Source organism: Schistocerca gregaria, chromosome 1, assembly GCF_023897955.1.
Source record: "Schistocerca gregaria isolate iqSchGreg1 chromosome 1, iqSchGreg1.2, whole genome shotgun sequence".
Classification (NCBI taxonomy): Eukaryota; Metazoa; Arthropoda; class Insecta; order Orthoptera; family Acrididae; genus Schistocerca; species Schistocerca gregaria.
This window is the reverse complement of record NC_064920.1, coordinates 308585495-308606254: the sequence shown is the minus strand read 5'-3', so window position 1 is coordinate 308606254 and position 20760 is coordinate 308585495. Positions and strand designations below refer to the sequence as shown.

At 48.2% G+C, this 20760-nt stretch overlaps 1 protein-coding gene across 1 annotated transcript in view; it reads left to right on the top strand.

The window, feature by feature from the left end:
- The window catches only part of LOC126344642 (2-oxoglutarate dehydrogenase complex component E1-like), a 161685-nt gene that overhangs the window by 121924 nt on the left and 19001 nt on the right, over positions 1-20760 (top strand). The window lies entirely within an intron of this gene.

The following is a 20760-nucleotide window of genomic DNA, read 5'->3' as shown; positions in this document are numbered from 1 at the left end:
GTATCTGCTGTATCCATTAAACGTACGGAATAGACTGCAGCGAAACCAACTTGAGGGCCAACCCAGTGCCAGGGGCAGGCCCACTGGGGTTAGCTCGGTGGGCCTGGCCAACATATACTAGATTTATAGTAGCACTGGCACACCTGTAACGCTGCAGGTAGCATTAAGGCCTTAGATTAAGTATGTGTATCTGCTGTATCCATTAAACGTACGGAATAGACTGCAGCGAAACCAACTTGAGGGCCAACCCAGTGCCAGGGGCAGGCCCACTGGGGTTAGCTCGGTGGGCCTGGCCAACATATACTAGATTTATAGTAGCACTGGCACACCTGTAACGCTGCAGGTAGCATTAAGTCCTTAGATTAAGTATGTGTATCTGCTGTATCCATTAAACGTACGGAATAGACTGCAGCGAAACCAACTTGAGGGCCAACCCAGTGCCAGGGGCAGGCCCACTGGGGTTAGCTCGGTGGGCCTGGCCAACATATACTAGATTTATAGTAGCACTGGCACACCTGTAACGCTGCAGGTAGCATTAAGTCCTTAGATTAAGTATGTGTATCTGCTGTATCCATTAAACGTACGGAATAGACTGCAGCGAAACCAACTTGAGGGCCAACCCAGTGCCAGGGGCAGGCCCACTGGGGTTAGCTCGGTGGGCCTGGCCAACATATACTAGATTTATAGTAGCACTGGCACACCTGTAACGCTGCAGGTAGCATTAAGTCCTTAGATTAAGTATGTGTATCTGCTGTATCCATTAAACGTACGGAATAGACTGCAGCGAAACCAACTTGAGGGCCAACCCAGTGCCAGGGGCAGGCCCACTGGGGTTAGCTCGGTGGGCCTGGCCAACATATACTAGATTTATAGTAGCACTGGCACACCTGTAACGCTGCAGGTAGCATTAAGGCCTTAGATTAAGTATGTGTATCTGCTGTATCCATTAAACGTACGGAATAGACTGCAGCGAAACCAACTTGAGGGCCAACCCAGTGCCAGGGGCAGGCCCACTGGGGTTAGCTCGGTGGGCCTGGCCAACATATACTAGATTTATAGTAGCACTGGCACACCTGTAACGCTGCAGGTAGCATTAAGGCCTTAGATTAAGTATGTGTATCTGCTGTATCCATTAAACGTATGGAATAGACTGCAGCGAAACCAACTTGAGGGCCAACCCAGTGCCAGGGGCAGGCCCACTGGGGTTAGCTCGGTGGGCCTGGCCAACATATACTAGATTTATAGTAGCACTGGCACACCTGTAACGCTGCAGGTAGCATTAAGTCCTTAGATTAAGTATGTGTATCTGCTGTATCCATTAAACGTACGGAATAGACTGCAGCGAAACCAACTTGAGGGCCAACCCAGTGCCAGGGGCAGGCCCACTGGGGTTAGCTCGGTGGGCCTGGCCAACATATACTAGATTTATAGTAGCACTGGCACACCTGTAACGCTGCAGGTAGCATTAAGTCCTTAGATTAAGTATGTGTATCTGCTGTATCCATTAAGCGTACGGAATAGACTGCAGCGAAACCAACTTGAGGGCCAACCCAGTGCCAGGGGCAGGCCCACTGGGGTTAGCTCGGTGGGCCTGGCCAACATATACTAGATTTATAGTAGCACTGGCACACCTGTAACGCTGCAGGTAGCATTAAGTCCTTAGATTAAGTATGTGTATCTGCTGTATCCATTAAACGTACGGAATAGACTGCAGCGAAACCAACTTGAGGGCCAACCCAGTGCCAGGGGCAGGCCCACTGGGGTTAGCTCGGTGGGCCTGGCCAACATATACTAGATTTATAGTAGCACTGGCACACCTGTAACGCTGCAGGTAGCATTAAGTCCTTAGATTAAGTATGTGTATCTGCTGTATCCATTAAACGTGCGGAATAGACTGCAGCGAAACCAACTTGAGGGCCAACCCAGTGCCAGGGGCAGGCCCACTGGGGTTAGCTCGGTGGACCTGGCCAACATATACTAGATTTATAGTAGCACTGGCACACCTGTAACGCTGCAGGTAGCATTAAGGCCTTAGATTAAGTATGTGTATCTGCTGTATCCATTAAACGTACGGAATAGACTGCAGCGAAACCAACTTGAGGGCCAACCCAGTGCCAGGGGCAGGCCCACTGGGGTTAGCTCGGTGGGCCTGGCCAACATATACTAGGTTTATAGTAGCACTGGCACACCTGTAACGCTGCAGGTAGCATTAAGTCCTTAGATTAAGTATGTGTATCTGCTGTATCCATTAAACGTACGGAATAGACTGCAGCGAAACCAACTTGAGGGGCAACCCAGTGCCAGGGGCAGGCCCACTGGGGTTAGCTCGGTGGGCCTGGCCAACATATACTAGATTTATAGTAGCACTGGCACACCTGTAACGCTGCAGGTAGCATTAAGTCCTTAGATTAAGTATGTGTATCTGCTGTATCCATTAAACGTACGGAATAGACTGCAGCGAAACCAACTTGAGGGCCAACCCAGTGCCAGGGGCAGGCCCACTGGGGTTAGCTCGGTGGGCCTGGCCAACATATACTAGATTTATAGTAGCACTGGCACACCTGTAACGCTGCAGGTAGCATTAAGTCCTTAGATTAAGTATGTGTATCTGCTGTATCCATTAAACGTACGGAATAGACTGCAGCGAAACCAACTTGAGGGCCAACCCAGTGCCAGGGGCAGGCCCACTGGGGTTAGCTCGGTGGGCCTGGCCAACATATACTAGGTTTATAGTAGCACTGGCACACCTGTAACGCTGCAGGTAGCATTAAGTCCTTAGATTAAGTATGTGTATCTGCTGTATCCATTAAACGTACGGAATAGACTGCAGCGAAACCAACTTGAGGGCCAACCCAGTGCCAGGGGCAGGCCCACTGGGGTTAGCTCGGTGGGCCTGGCCAACATATACTAGATTTATAGTAGCACTGGCACACCTGTAACGCTGCAGGTAGCATTAAGGCCTTAGATTAAGTATGTGTATCTGCTGTATCCATTAAACGTACGGAATAGACTGCAGCGAAACGAACTTGAGGGCCAACCCAGTGCCAGGGGCAGGCCCACTGGGGTTAGCTCGGTGGGCCTGGCCAACATATACTAGATTTATAGTAGCACTGGCACACCTGTAACGCTGCAGGTAGCATTAAGGCCTTAGATTAAGTATGTGTATCTGCTGTATCCATTAAACGTACGGAATAGACTGCAGCGAAACCAACTTGAGGGCCAACCCAGTGCCAGGGGCAGGCCCACTGGGGTTAGCTCGGTGGGCCTGGCCAACATATACTAGATTTATAGTAGCACTGGCACACCTGTAACGCTGCAGGTAGCATTAAGGCCTTAGATTAAGTATGTGTATCTGCTGTATCCATTAAACGTACGGAATAGACTGCAGCGAAACCAACTTGAGGGCCAACCCAGTGCCAGGGGCAGGCCCACTGGGGTTAGCTCGGTGGGCCTGGCCAACATATACTAGGTTTATAGTAGCACTGGCACACCTGTAACGCTGCAGGTAGCATTAAGTCCTTAGATTAAGTATGTGTATCTGCTGTATCCATTAAACGTACGGAATAGACTGCAGCGAAACCAACTTGAGGGCCAACCCAGTGCCAGGGGCAGGCCCACTGGGGTTAGCTCGGTGGGCCTGGCCAACATATACTAGATTTATAGTAGCACTGGCACACCTGTAACGCTGCAGGTAGCATTAAGGCCTTAGATTAAGTATGTGTATCTGCTGTATCCATTAAACGTACGGAATAGACTGCAGCGAAACCAACTTGAGGGCCAACCCAGTGCCAGGGGCAGGCCCACTGGGGTTAGCTCGGTGGGCCTGGCCAACATATACTAGATTTATAGTAGCACTGGCACACCTGTAACGCTGCAGGTAGCATTAAGGCCTTAGATTAAGTATGTGTATCTGCTGTATCCATTAAACGTACGGAATAGACTGCAGCGAAACCAACTTGAGGGCCAACCCAGTGCCAGGGGCAGGCCCACTGGGGTTAGCTCGGTGGGCCTGGCCAACATATACTAGATTTATAGTAGCACTGGCACACCTGTAACGCTGCAGGTAGCATTAAGGCCTTAGATTAAGTATGTGTATCTGCTGTATCCATTAAACGTACGGAATAGACTGCAGCGAAACCAACTTGAGGGCCAACCCAGTGCCAGGGGCAGGCCCACTGGGGTTAGCTCGGTGGGCCTGGCCAACATATACTAGATTTATAGTAGCACTGGCACACCTGTAACGCTGCAGGTAGCATTAAGGCCTTAGATTAAGTATGTGTATCTGCTGTATCCATTAAACGTACGGAATAGACTGCAGCGAAACCAACTTGAGGGCCAACCCAGTGCCAGGGGCAGGCCCACTGGGGTTAGCTCGGTGGGCCTGGCCAACATATACTAGATTTATAGTAGCACTGGCACACCTGTAACGCTGCAGGTAGCATTAAGGCCTTAGATTAAGTATGTGTATCTGCTGTATCCATTAAACGTACGGAATAGACTGCAGCGAAACCAACTTGAGGGCCAACCCAGTGCCAGGGGCAGGCCCACTGGGGTTAGCTCGGTGGGCCTGGCCAACATATACTAGATTTATAGTAGCACTGGCACACCTGTAACGCTGCAGGTAGCATTAAGGCCTTAGATTAAGTATGTGTATCTGCTGTATCCATTAAACGTACGGAATAGACTGCAGCGAAACCAACTTGAGGGCCAACCCAGTGCCAGGGGCAGGCCCACTGGGGTTAGCTCGGTGGGCCTGGCCAACATATACTAGATTTATAGTAGCACTGGCACACCTGTAACGCTGCAGGTAGCATTAAGGCCTTAGATTAAGTATGTGTATCTGCTGTATCCATTAAACGTACGGAATAGACTGCAGCGAAACCAACTTGAGGGCCAACCCAGTGCCAGGGGCAGGCCCACTGGGGTTAGCTCGGTGGGCCTGGCCAACATATACTAGATTTATAGTAGCACTGGCACACCTGTAACGCTGCAGGTAGCATTAAGTCCTTAGATTAAGTATGTGTATCTGCTGTATCCATTAAACGTACGGAATAGACTGCAGCGAAACCAACTTGAGGGCCAACCCAGTGCCAGGGGCAGGCCCACTGGTGTTAGCTCGGTGGGCCTGGCCAACATATACTAGATTTATAGTAGCACTGGCACACCTGTAACGCTGCAGGTAGCATTAAGTCCTTAGATTAAGTATGTGTATCTGCTGTATCCATTAAACGTACGGAATAGACTGCAGCGAAACCAACTTGAGGGCCAACCCAGTGCCAGGGGCAGGCCCACTGGTGTTAGCTCGGTGGGCCTGGCCAACATATACTAGGTTTATAGTAGCACTGGCACACCTGTAACGCTGCAGGTAGCATTAAGTCCTTAGATTAAGTATGTGTATCTGCTGTATCCATTAAACGTACGGAATAGACTGCAGCGAAACCAACTTGAGGGCCAACCCAGTGCCAGGGGCAGGCCCACTGGGGTTAGCTCGGTGGGCCTGGCCAACATATACTAGATTTATAGTAGCACTGGCACACCTGTAACGCTGCAGGTAGCATTAAGGCCTTAGATTAAGTATGTGTATCTGCTGTATCCATTAAACGTACGGAATAGACTGCAGCGAAACCAACTTGAGGGCCAACCCAGTGCCAGGGGCAGGCCCACTGGGGTTAGCTCGGTGGGCCTGGCCAACATATACTAGATTTATAGTAGCACTGGCACACCTGTAACGCTGCAGGTAGCATTAAGTCCTTAGATTAAGTATGTGTATCTGCTGTATCCATTAAACGTACGGAATAGACTGCAGCGAAACGAACTTGAGGGCCAACCCAGTGCCAGGGGCAGGCCCACTGGGGTTAGCTCGGTGGGCCTGGCCAACATATACTAGATTTATAGTAGCACTGGCACACCTGTAACACTGCAGGTAGCATTAAGTCCTTAGATTAAGTATGTGTATCTGCTGTATCCATTAAACGTACGGAATAGACTGCAGCGAAACCAACTTGAGGGCCAACCCAGTGCCAGGGGCAGGCCCACTGGGGTTAGCTCGGTGGGCCTGGCCAACATATACTAGGTTTATAGTAGCACTGGCACACCTGTAACGCTGCAGGTAGCATTAAGTCCTTAGATTAAGTATGTGTATCTGCTGTATCCATTAAACGTACGGAATAGACTGCAGCGAAACCAACTTGAGGGCCAACCCAGTGCCAGGGGCAGGCCCACTGGGGTTAGCTCGGTGGGCCTGGCCAACATATACTAGATTTATAGTAGCACTGGCACACCTGTAACGCTGCAGGTAGCATTAAGTCCTTAGATTAAGTATGTGTATCTGCTGTATCCATTAAACGTACGGAATAGACTGCAGCGAAACCAACTTGAGGGCCAACCCAGTGCCAGGGGCAGGCCCACTGGGGTTAGCTCGGTGGGCCTGGCCAACATATACTAGATTTATAGTAGCACTGGCATACCTGTAACGCTGCAGGTAGCATTAAGTCCTTAGATTAAGTATGTGTATCTGCTGTATCCATTAAACGTACGGAATAGACTGCAGCGAAACCAACTTGAGGGCCAACCCAGTGCCAGGGGCAGGCCCACTGGGGTTAGCTCGGTGGGCCTGGCCAACATATACTAGGTTTATAGTAGCACTGGCACACCTGTAACGCTGCAGGTAGCATTAAGTCCTTAGATTAAGTATGTGTATCTGCTGTATCCATTAAACGTACGGAATAGACTGCAGCGAAACCAACTTGAGGGCCAACCCAGTGCCAGGGGCAGGCCCACTGGGGTTAGCTCGGTGGGCCTGGCCAACATATACTAGATTTATAGTAGCACTGGCACACCTGTAACGCTGCAGGTAGCATTAAGTCCTTAGATTAAGTATGTGTATCTGCTGTATCCATTAAACGTACGGAATAGACTGCAGCGAAACCAACTTGAGGGCCAACCCAGTGCCAGGGGCAGGCCCACTGGGGTTAGCTCGGTGGGCCTGGCCAACATATACTAGATTTATAGTAGCACTGGCACACCTGTAACGCTGCAGGTAGCATTAAGTCCTTAGATTAAGTATGTGTATCTGCTGTATCCATTAAACGTACGGAATAGACTGCAGCGAAACCAACTTGAGGGCCAACCCAGTGCCAGGGGCAGGCCCACTGGGGTTAGCTCGGTGGGCCTGGCCAACATATACTAGATTTATAGTAGCACTGGCACACCTGTAACGCTGCAGGTAGCATTAAGTCCTTAGATTAAGTATGTGTATCTGCTGTATCCATTAAACGTACGGAATAGACTGCAGCGAAACCAACTTGAGGGCCAACCCAGTGCCAGGGGCAGGCCCACTGGGGTTAGCTCGGTGGGCCTGGCCAACATATACTAGGTTTATAGTAGCACTGGCACACCTGTAACGCTGCAGGTAGCATTAAGTCCTTAGATTAAGTATGTGTATCTGCTGTATCCATTAAACGTACGGAATAGACTGCAGCGAAACCAACTTGAGGGCCAACCCAGTGCCAGGGGCAGGCCCACTGGGGTTAGCTCGGTGGGCCTGGCCAACATACACTAGATTTATAGTAGCACTGGCACACCTGTAACGCTGCAGGTAGCATTAAGTCCTTAGATTAAGTATGTGTATCTGCTGTATCCATTAAACGTACGGAATAGACTGCAGCGAAACCAACTTGAGGGCCAACCCAGTGCCAGGGGCAGGCCCACTGGGGTTAGCTCGGTGGGCCTGGCCAACATATACTAGATTTATAGTAGCACTGGCACACCTGTAACGCTGCAGGTAGCATTAAGTCCTTAGATTAAGTATGTGTATCTGCTGTATCCATTAAACGTACGGAATAGACTGCAGCGAAACCAACTTGAGGGCCAACCCAGTGCCAGGGGCAGGCCCACTGGGGTTAGCTCGGTGGGCCTGGCCAACATATACTAGGTTTATAGTAGCACTGGCACACCTGTAACGCTGCAGGTAGCATTAAGTCCTTAGATTAAGTATGTGTATCTGCTGTATCCATTAAACGTACGGAATAGACTGCAGCGATACCAACTTGAGGGCCAACCCAGTGCCAGGGGCAGGCCCACTGGGGTTAGCTCGGTGGGCCTGGCCAACATATACTAGGTTTATAGTAGCACTGGCACACCTGTAACGCTGCAGGTAGCATTAAGTCCTTAGATTAAGTATGTGTATCTGCTGTATCCATTAAACGTACGGAATAGACTGCAGCGAAACGAACTTGAGGGCCAACCCAGTGCCAGGGGCAGGCCCACTGGGGTTAGCTCGGTGGGCCTGGCCAACATATACTAGATTTATAGTAGCACTGGCACACCTGTAACGCTGCAGGTAGCATTAAGGCCTTAGATTAAGTATGTGTATCTGCTGTATCCATTAAACGTACGGAATAGACTGCAGCGAAACCAACTTGAGGGCCAACCCAGTGCCAGGGGCAGGCCCACTGGGGTTAGCTCGGTGGGCCTGGCCAACATATACTAGGTTTATAGTAGCACTGGCACACCTGTAACGCTGCAGGTAGCATTAAGTCCTTAGATTAAGTATGTGTATCTGCTGTATCCATTAAACGTACGGAATAGACTGCAGCGAAACCAACTTGAGGGCCAACCCAGTGCCAGGGGCAGGCCCACTGGGGTTAGCTCGGTGGGCCTGGCCAACATATACTAGATTTATAGTAGCACTGGCACACCTGTAACGCTGCAGGTAGCATTAAGGCCTTAGATTAAGTATGTGTATCTGCTGTATCCATTAAACGTACGGAATAGACTGCAGCGAAACCAACTTGAGGGCCAACCCAGTGCCAGGGGCAGGCCCACTGGGGTTAGCTCGGTGGGCCTGGCCAACATATACTAGATTTATAGTAGCACTGGCACACCTGTAACGCTGCAGGTAGCATTAAGGCCTTAGATTAAGTATGTGTATCTGCTGTATCCATTAAACGTACGGAATAGACTGCAGCGAAACCAACTTGAGGGCCAACCCAGTGCCAGGGGCAGGCCCACTGGGGTTAGCTCGGTGGGCCTGGCCAACATATACTAGATTTATAGTAGCACTGGCACACCTGTAACGCTGCAGGTAGCATTAAGGCCTTAGATTAAGTATGTGTATCTGCTGTATCCATTAAACGTACGGAATAGACTGCAGCGAAACCAACTTGAGGGCCAACCCAGTGCCAGGGGCAGGCCCACTGGGGTTAGCTCGGTGGGCCTGGCCAACATATACTAGATTTATAGTAGCACTGGCACACCTGTAACGCTGCAGGTAGCATTAAGGCCTTAGATTAAGTATGTGTATCTGCTGTATCCATTAAACGTACGGAATAGACTGCAGCGAAACCAACTTGAGGGCCAACCCAGTGCCAGGGGCAGGCCCACTGGGGTTAGCTCGGTGGGCCTGGCCAACATATACTAGATTTATAGTAGCACTGGCACACCTGTAACGCTGCAGGTAGCATTAAGGCCTTAGATTAAGTATGTGTATCTGCTGTATCCATTAAACGTACGGAATAGACTGCAGCGAAACCAACTTGAGGGCCAACCCAGTGCCAGGGGCAGGCCCACTGGGGTTAGCTCGGTGGGCCTGGCCAACATATACTAGATTTATAGTAGCACTGGCACACCTGTAACGCTGCAGGTAGCATTAAGGCCTTAGATTAAGTATGTGTATCTGCTGTATCCATTAAACGTACGGAATAGACTGCAGCGAAACCAACTTGAGGGCCAACCCAGTGCCAGGGGCAGGCCCACTGGGGTTAGCTCGGTGGGCCTGGCCAACATATACTAGATTTATAGTAGCACTGGCACACCTGTAACGCTGCAGGTAGCATTAAGGCCTTAGATTAAGTATGTGTATCTGCTGTATCCATTAAACGTACGGAATAGACTGCAGCGAAACCAACTTGAGGGCCAACCCAGTGCCAGGGGCAGGCCCACTGGGGTTAGCTCGGTGGGCCTGGCCAACATATACTAGATTTATAGTAGCACTGGCACACCTGTAACGCTGCAGGTAGCATTAAGGCCTTAGATTAAGTATGTGTATCTGCTGTATCCATTAAACGTACGGAATAGACTGCAGCGAAACCAACTTGAGGGCCAACCCAGTGCCAGGGGCAGGCCCACTGGGGTTAGCTCGGTGGGCCTGGCCAACATATACTAGATTTATAGTAGCACTGGCACACCTGTAACGCTGCAGGTAGCATTAAGTCCTTAGATTAAGTATGTGTATCTGCTGTATCCATTAAACGTACGGAATAGACTGCAGCGAAACCAACTTGAGGGCCAACCCAGTGCCAGGGGCAGGCCCACTGGTGTTAGCTCGGTGGGCCTGGCCAACATATACTAGATTTATAGTAGCACTGGCACACCTGTAACGCTGCAGGTAGCATTAAGTCCTTAGATTAAGTATGTGTATCTGCTGTATCCATTAAACGTACGGAATAGACTGCAGCGAAACCAACTTGAGGGCCAACCCAGTGCCAGGGGCAGGCCCACTGGTGTTAGCTCGGTGGGCCTGGCCAACATATACTAGGTTTATAGTAGCACTGGCACACCTGTAACGCTGCAGGTAGCATTAAGTCCTTAGATTAAGTATGTGTATCTGCTGTATCCATTAAACGTACGGAATAGACTGCAGCGAAACCAACTTGAGGGCCAACCCAGTGCCAGGGGCAGGCCCACTGGGGTTAGCTCGGTGGGCCTGGCCAACATATACTAGATTTATAGTAGCACTGGCACACCTGTAACGCTGCAGGTAGCATTAAGGCCTTAGATTAAGTATGTGTATCTGCTGTATCCATTAAACGTACGGAATAGACTGCAGCAAAACCAACTTGAGGGCCAACCCAGTGCCAGGGGCAGGCCCACTGGGGTTAGCTCGGTGGGCCTGGCCAACATATACTAGATTTATAGTAGCACTGGCACACCTGTAACGCTGCAGGTAGCATTAAGTCCTTAGATTAAGTATGTGTATCTGCTGTATCCATTAAACGTACGGAATAGACTGCAGCGAAACCAACTTGAGGGCCAACCCAGTGCCAGGGGCAGGCCCACTGGGGTTAGCTCGGTGGGCCTGGCCAACATATACTAGATTTATAGTAGCACTGGCACACCTGTAACGCTGCAGGTAGCATTAAGTCCTTAGATTAAGTATGTGTATCTGCTGTATCCATTAAACGTACGGAATAGACTGCAGCGAAACCAACTTGAGGGCCAACCCAGTGCCAGGGGCAGGCCCACTGGGGTTAGCTCGGTGGGCCTGGCCAACATATACTAGGTTTATAGTAGCACTGGCACACCTGTAACGCTGCAGGTAGCATTAAGTCCTTAGATTAAGTATGTGTATCTGCTGTATCCATTAAACGTACGGAATAGACTGCAGCGAAACCAACTTGAGGGCCAACCCAGTGCCAGGGGCAGGCCCACTGGGGTTAGCTCGGTGGGCCTGGCCAACATATACTAGATTTATAGTAGCACTGGCACACCTGTAACGCTGCAGGTAGCATTAAGTCCTTAGATTAAGTATGTGTATCTGCTGTATCCATTAAACGTACGGAATAGACTGCAGCGAAACCAACTTGAGGGCCAACCCAGTGCCAGGGGCAGGCCCACTGGGGTTAGCTCGGTGGGCCTGGCCAACATATACTAGATTTATAGTAGCACTGGCATACCTGTAACGCTGCAGGTAGCATTAAGTCCTTAGATTAAGTATGTGTATCTGCTGTATCCATTAAACGTACGGAATAGACTGCAGCGAAACCAACTTGAGGGCCAACCCAGTGCCAGGGGCAGGCCCACTGGGGTTAGCTCGGTGGGCCTGGCCAACATATACTAGGTTTATAGTAGCACTGGCACACCTGTAACGCTGCAGGTAGCATTAAGTCCTTAGATTAAGTATGTGTATCTGCTGTATCCATTAAACGTACGGAATAGACTGCAGCGAAACCAACTTGAGGGCCAACCCAGTGCCAGGGGCAGGCCCACTGGGGTTAGCTCGGTGGGCCTGGCCAACATATACTAGATTTATAGTAGCACTGGCACACCTGTAACGCTGCAGGTAGCATTAAGTCCTTAGATTAAGTATGTGTATCTGCTGTATCCATTAAACGTACGGAATAGACTGCAGCGAAACCAACTTGAGGGCCAACCCAGTGCCAGGGGCAGGCCCACTGGGGTTAGCTCGGTGGGCCTGGCCAACATATACTAGATTTATAGTAGCACTGGCACACCTGTAACGCTGCAGGTAGCATTAAGTCCTTAGATTAAGTATGTGTATCTGCTGTATCCATTAAACGTACGGAATAGACTGCAGCGAAACCAACTTGAGGGCCAACCCAGTGCCAGGGGCAGGCCCACTGGGGTTAGCTCGGTGGGCCTGGCCAACATATACTAGATTTATAGTAGCACTGGCACACCTGTAACGCTGCAGGTAGCATTAAGTCCTTAGATTAAGTATGTGTATCTGCTGTATCCATTAAACGTACGGAATAGACTGCAGCGAAACCAACTTGAGGGCCAACCCAGTGCCAGGGGCAGGCCCACTGGGGTTAGCTCGGTGGGCCTGGCCAACATATACTAGGTTTATAGTAGCACTGGCACACCTGTAACGCTGCAGGTAGCATTAAGTCCTTAGATTAAGTATGTGTATCTGCTGTATCCATTAAACGTACGGAATAGACTGCAGCGAAACCAACTTGAGGGCCAACCCAGTGCCAGGGGCAGGCCCACTGGGGTTAGCTCGGTGGGCCTGGCCAACATACACTAGATTTATAGTAGCACTGGCACACCTGTAACGCTGCAGGTAGCATTAAGTCCTTAGATTAAGTATGTGTATCTGCTGTATCCATTAAACGTACGGAATAGACTGCAGCGAAACCAACTTGAGGGCCAACCCAGTGCCAGGGGCAGGCCCACTGGGGTTAGCTCGGTGGGCCTGGCCAACATATACTAGATTTATAGTAGCACTGGCACACCTGTAACGCTGCAGGTAGCATTAAGTCCTTAGATTAAGTATGTGTATCTGCTGTATCCATTAAACGTACGGAATAGACTGCAGCGAAACCAACTTGAGGGCCAACCCAGTGCCAGGGGCAGGCCCACTGGGGTTAGCTCGGTGGGCCTGGCCAACATATACTAGATTTATAGTAGCACTGGCACACCTGTAACGCTGCAGGTAGCATTAAGTCCTTAGATTAAGTATGTGTATCTGCTGTATCCATTAAACGTACGGAATAGACTGCAGCGATACCAACTTGAGGGCCAACCCAGTGCCAGGGGCAGGCCCACTGGGGTTAGCTCGGTGGGCCTGGCCAACATATACTAGGTTTATAGTAGCACTGGCACACCTGTAACGCTGCAGGTAGCATTAAGTCCTTAGATTAAGTATGTATATCTGCTGTATCCATTAAACGTACGGAATAGACTGCAGCGAAACGAACTTGAGGGCCAACCCAGTGCCAGGGGCAGGCCCACTGGGGTTAGCTCGGTGGGCCTGGCCAACATATACTAGATTTATAGTAGCACTGGCACACCTGTAACGCTGCAGGTAGCATTAAGGCCTTAGATTAAGTATGTGTATCTGCTGTATCCATTAAACGTACGGAATAGACTGCAGCGAAACCAACTTGAGGGCCAACCCAGTGCCAGGGGCAGGCCCACTGGGGTTAGCTCGGTGGGCCTGGCCAACATATACTAGATTTATAGTAGCACTGGCACACCTGTAACGCTGCAGGTAGCATTAAGTCCTTAGATTAAGTATGTGTATCTGCTGTATCCATTAAACGTACGGAATAGACTGCAGCGAAACCAACTTGAGGGCCAACCCAGTGCCAGGGGCAGGCCCACTGGGGTTAGCTCGGTGGGCCTGGCCAACATATACTAGATTTATAGTAGCACTGGCACACCTGTAACGCTGCAGGTAGCATTAAGTCCTTAGATTAAGTATGTGTATCTGCTGTATCCATTAAACGTACGGAATAGACTGCAGCGAAACCAACTTGAGGGCCAACCCAGTGCCAGGGGCAGGCCCACTGGGGTTAGCTCGGTGGGCCTGGCCAACATATACTAGGTTTATAGTAGCACTGGCACACCTGTAACGCTGCAGGTAGCATTAAGTCCTTAGATTAAGTATGTGTATCTGCTGTATCCATTAAACGTACGGAATAGACTGCAGCGAAACCAACTTGAGGGCCAACCCAGTGCCAGGGGCAGGCCCACTGGGGTTAGCTCGGTGGGCCTGGCCAACATATACTAGATTTATAGTAGCACTGGCACACCTGTAACGCTGCAGGTAGCATTAAGTCCTTAGATTAAGTATGTGTATCTGCTGTATCCATTAAACGTACGGAATAGACTGCAGCGAAACCAACTTGAGGGCCAACCCAGTGCCAGGGGCAGGCCCACTGGGGTTAGCTCGGTGGGCCTGGCCAACATATACTAGATTTATAGTAGCACTGGCACACCTGTAACGCTGCAGGTAGCATTAAGTCCTTAGATTAAGTATGTGTATCTGCTGTATCCATTAAACGTACGGAATAGACTGCAGCGAAACCAACTTGAGGGCCAACCCAGTGCCAGGGGCAGGCCCACTGGGGTTAGCTCGGTGGGCCTGGTCAACATATACTAGGTTTATAGTAGCACTGGCACACCTGTAACGCTGCACGTAGTATTAAGTCCTTAGATTAAGTAGATTAGAACCCCATAGCGGTAAGGTTATAGTAATAATAATAATAAAATCACCTGTAGTGTAGCGTAGTGTAGTGTAGAATAAAAAAGCTGCAATTCCTTGTATCATTATTAGGACCCACTAATGTAGTTAGTTAGTGGGTTATTATGTATAATACAATAATTGAATAAAGAATTTTTAAAAAAAACGTACGGAATAAGCTATGAACTTATGCACCAACCCATTCATATGTTGCGGCGTGCGCCATCAGACGCACTCAATGAAGACAGGAAAGAACACCAACGTTATTTGTTTTTCTTCTATATTAATTTTTCGAAACTAAGTTTGTGATGTCAGTCCTATATGTAGCGCAGCCAGAGGTAATTATTTGATTGCGCCTTGAGGAAGACAACAAATGTGAATGAAAAATATTACCTGTTGTGACGTATTAATCTTTGCGATAGTAAGAGGTCTAGGTTAGCTTGCTTGTCAGTTGGCGTAAAACACAAAAGGATATTTTACGCAAATTAGATTTCGGTTGGTGTTTTATGTTCACCATTTTGATGAATTGATGGATCAAAGAAGACGAGTAGTATCGGCAGATCCAATATTTCTTCGGTGCGGAACAGAAATGGATTGAGATCAATGAAACTTTCTTTTTCTCGTGTTGGTATTTATTGCATAATAGTGTAAGTCAACTTGAAGTGCGTAATAGTTCTGTTCATGTGGCTATTTAAAGTAGGCCCTTGGTACGTCCTTTATGAATATTGTTCCGGTTAGGAATCGACAGGTTATCGCTAAGAAAAAAAAATTCATCCTTTCTGAAGGTTTACCGTTAAGAAATGGTTGGCGATATTCATACGCAGTTTCACTTACCTTGAAGATCGTGCACGCGAAGGACGTTTGGAAACAAGAAATACCTTCGAAAACATCAAGAAATTGCAAAATATTGTACTTGGCGAAACACCTGGCACAACTGTAACACCTGACACAATAGGAATATCAGAAGAATGAATATGGTACATTCTACCTGAAGTAGCTCCGATGAGAAAACTTTGTACATAGCCGATTCACGTTTATTGAATGTTGACCAAAAGTAGTGTGAAACTGAAATTCTTAACAATTCACCGACCGTTATAGAAAGAATATAATTGATTTTCTGCATCTACATCTACATGGGTACTCTGCAAGTCATCGAACCACCTTCACAATTCTCTATTATTCCAATTTCGTATAGCGGACGGAAAGAACGAACACCGTATCTTTCCGTAAGAGCTCTGATTTCCCTTATTTTATCATAGTGATTGCTTTTCCCTATGTTGGTCTGTGTAAACAAAATGTTTTAGCATTCGGAAGAGGAAGTTGGTGATGGGAATTTCATGAGAAGATACAGCCGCAAAGAAAAACGCCTTTGTTTTAATTATGTCCACCCCAAATTCTGTATAATTTCAGTGACACTGTCTCCCATATTTCGCGATAATACAAAACGTGCAGCCCTCCTTGGGACTTTCGATGTGCTCCATCAATCCTACCTGGTAAGGATCCCACACCGCGCAGCAGTATTTTAAAACAGGACGGACACGCATAGTGTAGGTAGTCTTCTTAGTAGACAAGATACATTTTCTAAGTGACCTGCCAATGAAACGCAGTCTTTGGTTAGCTTTCCCCGCAACATTTTCTATGTGTTCATTCCAATTTAAGTTGTTCGTAATTGTAATTCCTAGGTATTTAGTTGAATTTACGGCTTTTAGATTAGACTGATTTATCTTGTGACCGAAGTTTAACGGATTCCTTTTAGCACTCGTGTGGGTGACCTCGCGCTTTTCGTAGTTTAGGGTCAGTTGCCAATTTTCGCACCATACAGATATCTTTTCTAAATCATTTTGCAATTTGTTTTGATCTTCTGATGACTTTATTCGTCGATAAACGACAGCGTCATCTGCAAACAACCTAAGACGGCTGCTCAGGTAGTTTCCCAAATCGTTTATATCGATAAGGAACAGCAAAGGACTTATAACACTGCCTTGGAGAACGCCAGAAATCACTTCGGGATGTATTACTCTATGACTTTCCGTCATTTCTCTGACAGGAGATCAGGAATCAAGTCATATAACTGAGACGATATTCCATAAGCTCACAATTTCACTACAAGCCGCTTGTGTGGTAAAGTGTCAAAAACCTTCCAGAAAACCAGAAATAGGAAATCAATCTGAAATCCCTTGTCAATAGCACTGAACACTTCATGCGAGTAAAGAGCTAGTTGTGCTTCACAAGAATGATGTTTTCGAAATCCATGTTGACTTGAGTCAATAGACAATAGAGTTTTTCCAGCTGGTATTTCTTTAGCTATGGGAGCAAGCAGAGGACGCAGGATACCAAACCAGGCGAATATGGGACGGGAAGCATCATTTGAAATCGATCACTCATTTCATAACTGTTGCAAGTGAGTAAGTTGACCATACATACATTCACAAGCGTCCAATGAATTTCCATTGTCAATAAATCGTCAAAGACAAAGGTGATTACGGTATTATATTGCTCTAGTTTCTCCATTTGGGAGAAATACGCACATAAAAAAAATAAAAAAAAATTTCATCACCCCGGTTCCCAGAATTCCTGAAGATAGGCGTTGTCTGTGGATATTGTTTCACGGACACAGTCCCTTTGACTGTTCACAGATGTCACTAAACACGCCCAAAGATGTAAACAATCATGAATGAGCAGCGCCTATCAGACGGAGGAGGTCCGACAGCCGATCAGCTCCAGTCAGTCCACCAGGAAGGAGGTAAACGGCTCGTGTTGTCTGTAGTCCTACCATGCCTAGACGGTCAATACCGCGGTTTAATCGCATCCGCATTGTTACTTTTTACCAGAAAGGGCTCTCAACAAAGGAAGTGTCCAGGAGTCTCGGAGTGAATCAAAGCGATGTTCTTCGGACATGGAGGAGATATAGAGAGACAGGAACTGTCGATGACATACCTCGTTCAGGCCACCCAAGGGCTACTACTGCACTGGATGACCGCTACCCACGGATTATGGCTAGGGTGAACCCTGACAGCAACGCCGCCATATTGAGTAATGCTTTTCGTGCAGCCAAAGGACGTTGTGTTACGACTCAAACTGTGCGTAGTACGCTGCATGATGCGCAGCTTCACTCCCGACGTCCATGGCGAGGTCCATCTTTGCAACCACGACATCATGCAGCGCTCTACAGATGAGCCCAACAACATGCCGAATGGACCGCTCAGAATTGGCATCACGTTCTCTTCACCGACGAGTTTCGCATGTGCCTTCAACCAGGCAGTCGACGGAGACGTGTTTGGATGCAACCCGGTCGAGATGAAAGCCTTAGACACACTGTCCAGCGAGTTTAGCAAGGTGGAGGCTCCCTGATGTTTTGGGGTGGCCATATGTGGGACCGACGTACGCTGGTGGTCATGGAAGGCGCCGTAACGGCTCTACGATATGTGAATGCCATCCTCCGACCGATAGTGCAACCATATCGGGAGCATATTGGCGAGGCATTCGTCTTCATGAATGACAATTCGCGCCCCCATCGTGCACATCCTGTGAATTACTTCCTTCAGGATGACGACATCGCTCGACTAGAGTGGCCAGCATGTTCTCCAGACATGAGCCCTATCGAACATGTCTGGGACAGATTGAAAAGGGTTGTTTATGGACGACATGACCCACCAACCACTCTGAGGGATCTACGCCGAATCGCCGTTGAGAAGTGGGACAATCTGGACCAACAGTGTCTTGATGAACTTGTGGATAGTATGCCAAGACGAATACAGGCATGCATCAATGCAAGAGGACGTGCTACTGGGTATTAGAGGTACCGGTGTGTACAGCAATCTGGACCACCACCTCTGATGGTCTCACTGTATGGTGGTACAACATGCAATGTGTGGTTTTCATGAGCAATAAAAATGGCGGAAATGATGTTTATACTGATCTCTATTCCAATTTTCTGTAGAGGTTCCGTAACTCTCGGAACCGAGTTGACGCAAAACGTTTTTTGACTGTGAAGGGGAAACGTGAAGGAACAACCAGTGGTAAATCAACACCAGGCAGACCTCATGTACTGTCAGGCACGGACTACCGACCATTGCAGAGGGTGGTTGTAAAAAAAGTCGCATATAATCAGTGTAGGAGCTCACTGGTGAGTTGCAGATCTTTTCAGATGTCCATATAACACAATGGCCCTGTAGCGAGCAAAAAACCAAAATGGGGTACAGAGTTCCTGCTTAGAGCGCCAAAGAAGACGCTAAATGTGGAAGGATGTGAACACATTTTCCGGTATTGTGTACTCCGCACAATGGAGGAGCAGTTTAGAGACGATGATTGTTTAAGAAAGACAATGCAACCTGTCATAAAGCAGCATCTGTGTGAGTCTGGAACCGCGTGACCTCTACGGTCGCAGGTTCGAATCCTACCTCGAGCATGGATGTGTGTGATGTCCTTAGGTTAGATAGGTTTAAGTAGTTATACGTTCTAGGGGACTGATTACCTCAGATGTTAAGTCCTATAGTGCTCAGAGCCATTTGAACAATTTTTGAGCATCTGTGTGGCAACGGTTTGTGGACAATGACGCTCATGCTATGGACTGGTCTGTTTAGAGTACCGACGTAAACGCAGCGGAACACCTTTGGAGTGAATTAGAACGTCGACTTCGCACCAGTCCCAAGTGTCCAACATCACTACATTCTCTGGTTTCGGTTATTGAGGAAGAACGGCTGCCATTGCTTCAAAGACATTCAGACTCCTCATTGGAAGTGTCGCCTGCAGAGTTCAGGCTGTCGTGCTGGCGAAGGGTGGAATATCCCCTATTAGGTGTCTGGACATTTATGCTGACATACTATACAATATAACTACTTTAAAACGTCATGTGAACAAACAGCTTCGCAGATCAAATGGAAAATTAGTATGCATGATTGCATAACATGAAACAACGTAATATAAATAAAATGTCGTTGCCGTCAATACCAAGGCGAGAAACTTTTTCCTTGCATTAACGATGTCTCCCAACGTTTCATCTGAGTCATTCGAGAGAGAACATAAATAAGTGACCTTTAAACGCCCCTTAGCCCTCGCCACAACGCTTGCACTCTACCGGTCAGGTTGGTTAGTGTTGTTCAGGACACTGACTCCTAGCACTGTGCAAAAATTTGCGACTGCACGATTTTTTCCTCTAATTTTCCTTCACTGACTGGGCTGCAGAAGGCGGTCGAGATGTTGCTGTTCAGGTTAGTACCACTTATCGGTGGAGGCACTGCTAAGGTCATCCATTGTCTGAGAACGCTTCCTCGATAATGGACTACAAGTTTCAGTTGGTTCCAAACACGTACGCGTACATCATCGCCTTGAAAGACGAATGGAATGCCGAAATGTTGACTATGGGGCTGCACAACAGGTTCAAGGATGCTGTTATGATGCTTCATAGCTCTCAAATTACCCTAGACAACGATGAGAGGCGTCCGAGACCGTACATAACACCTGTCCAAAGCATGACTGATCCACCTCCCTGGATTGGCAAGTGGCTGCCTCCACACTCTTTTACGACGATCATCGGCTGTCGGACAAATCTTGCACTTGTCGGAAAAGAAAACCAGCGCCATTGATCCGGGTTCCTCTCCTAACGTTTTCTTGCTCAATTTCTTTGCACACTACAATGCCGGGAGGTTTGTGCTGCTGTCAAAAGTGGATGTATAAGGCCTAACTGATCAAGTGGGGACGACACTGTTGTCCCAATTGCCCTCATAAGGGCAGCGCACAGCTCTCTTGTGTTCTCCTCGTGGTACCTATGAGACATAATTTACAAATGGCAGTCATCTTTTCTTGGCGATCGCAGATTAGAACTACGTGGGAAAAAACAGTGGTATGTACCATTCGCTTCCAGAACTGTGCGTCTCAGCAAGTGAGACACTTGACTCATTGTCTATTCATGTCCAAGAGAGGAACTTCGATATGATGAAGAAACAAGTATCGATATAATACGACCACAATCACTTATTTCAATATGTTACATTCCGTCTGCTTAAAATAATTACACTATTTGAACAAAAACCTTTTTCCACTGGCCTGAT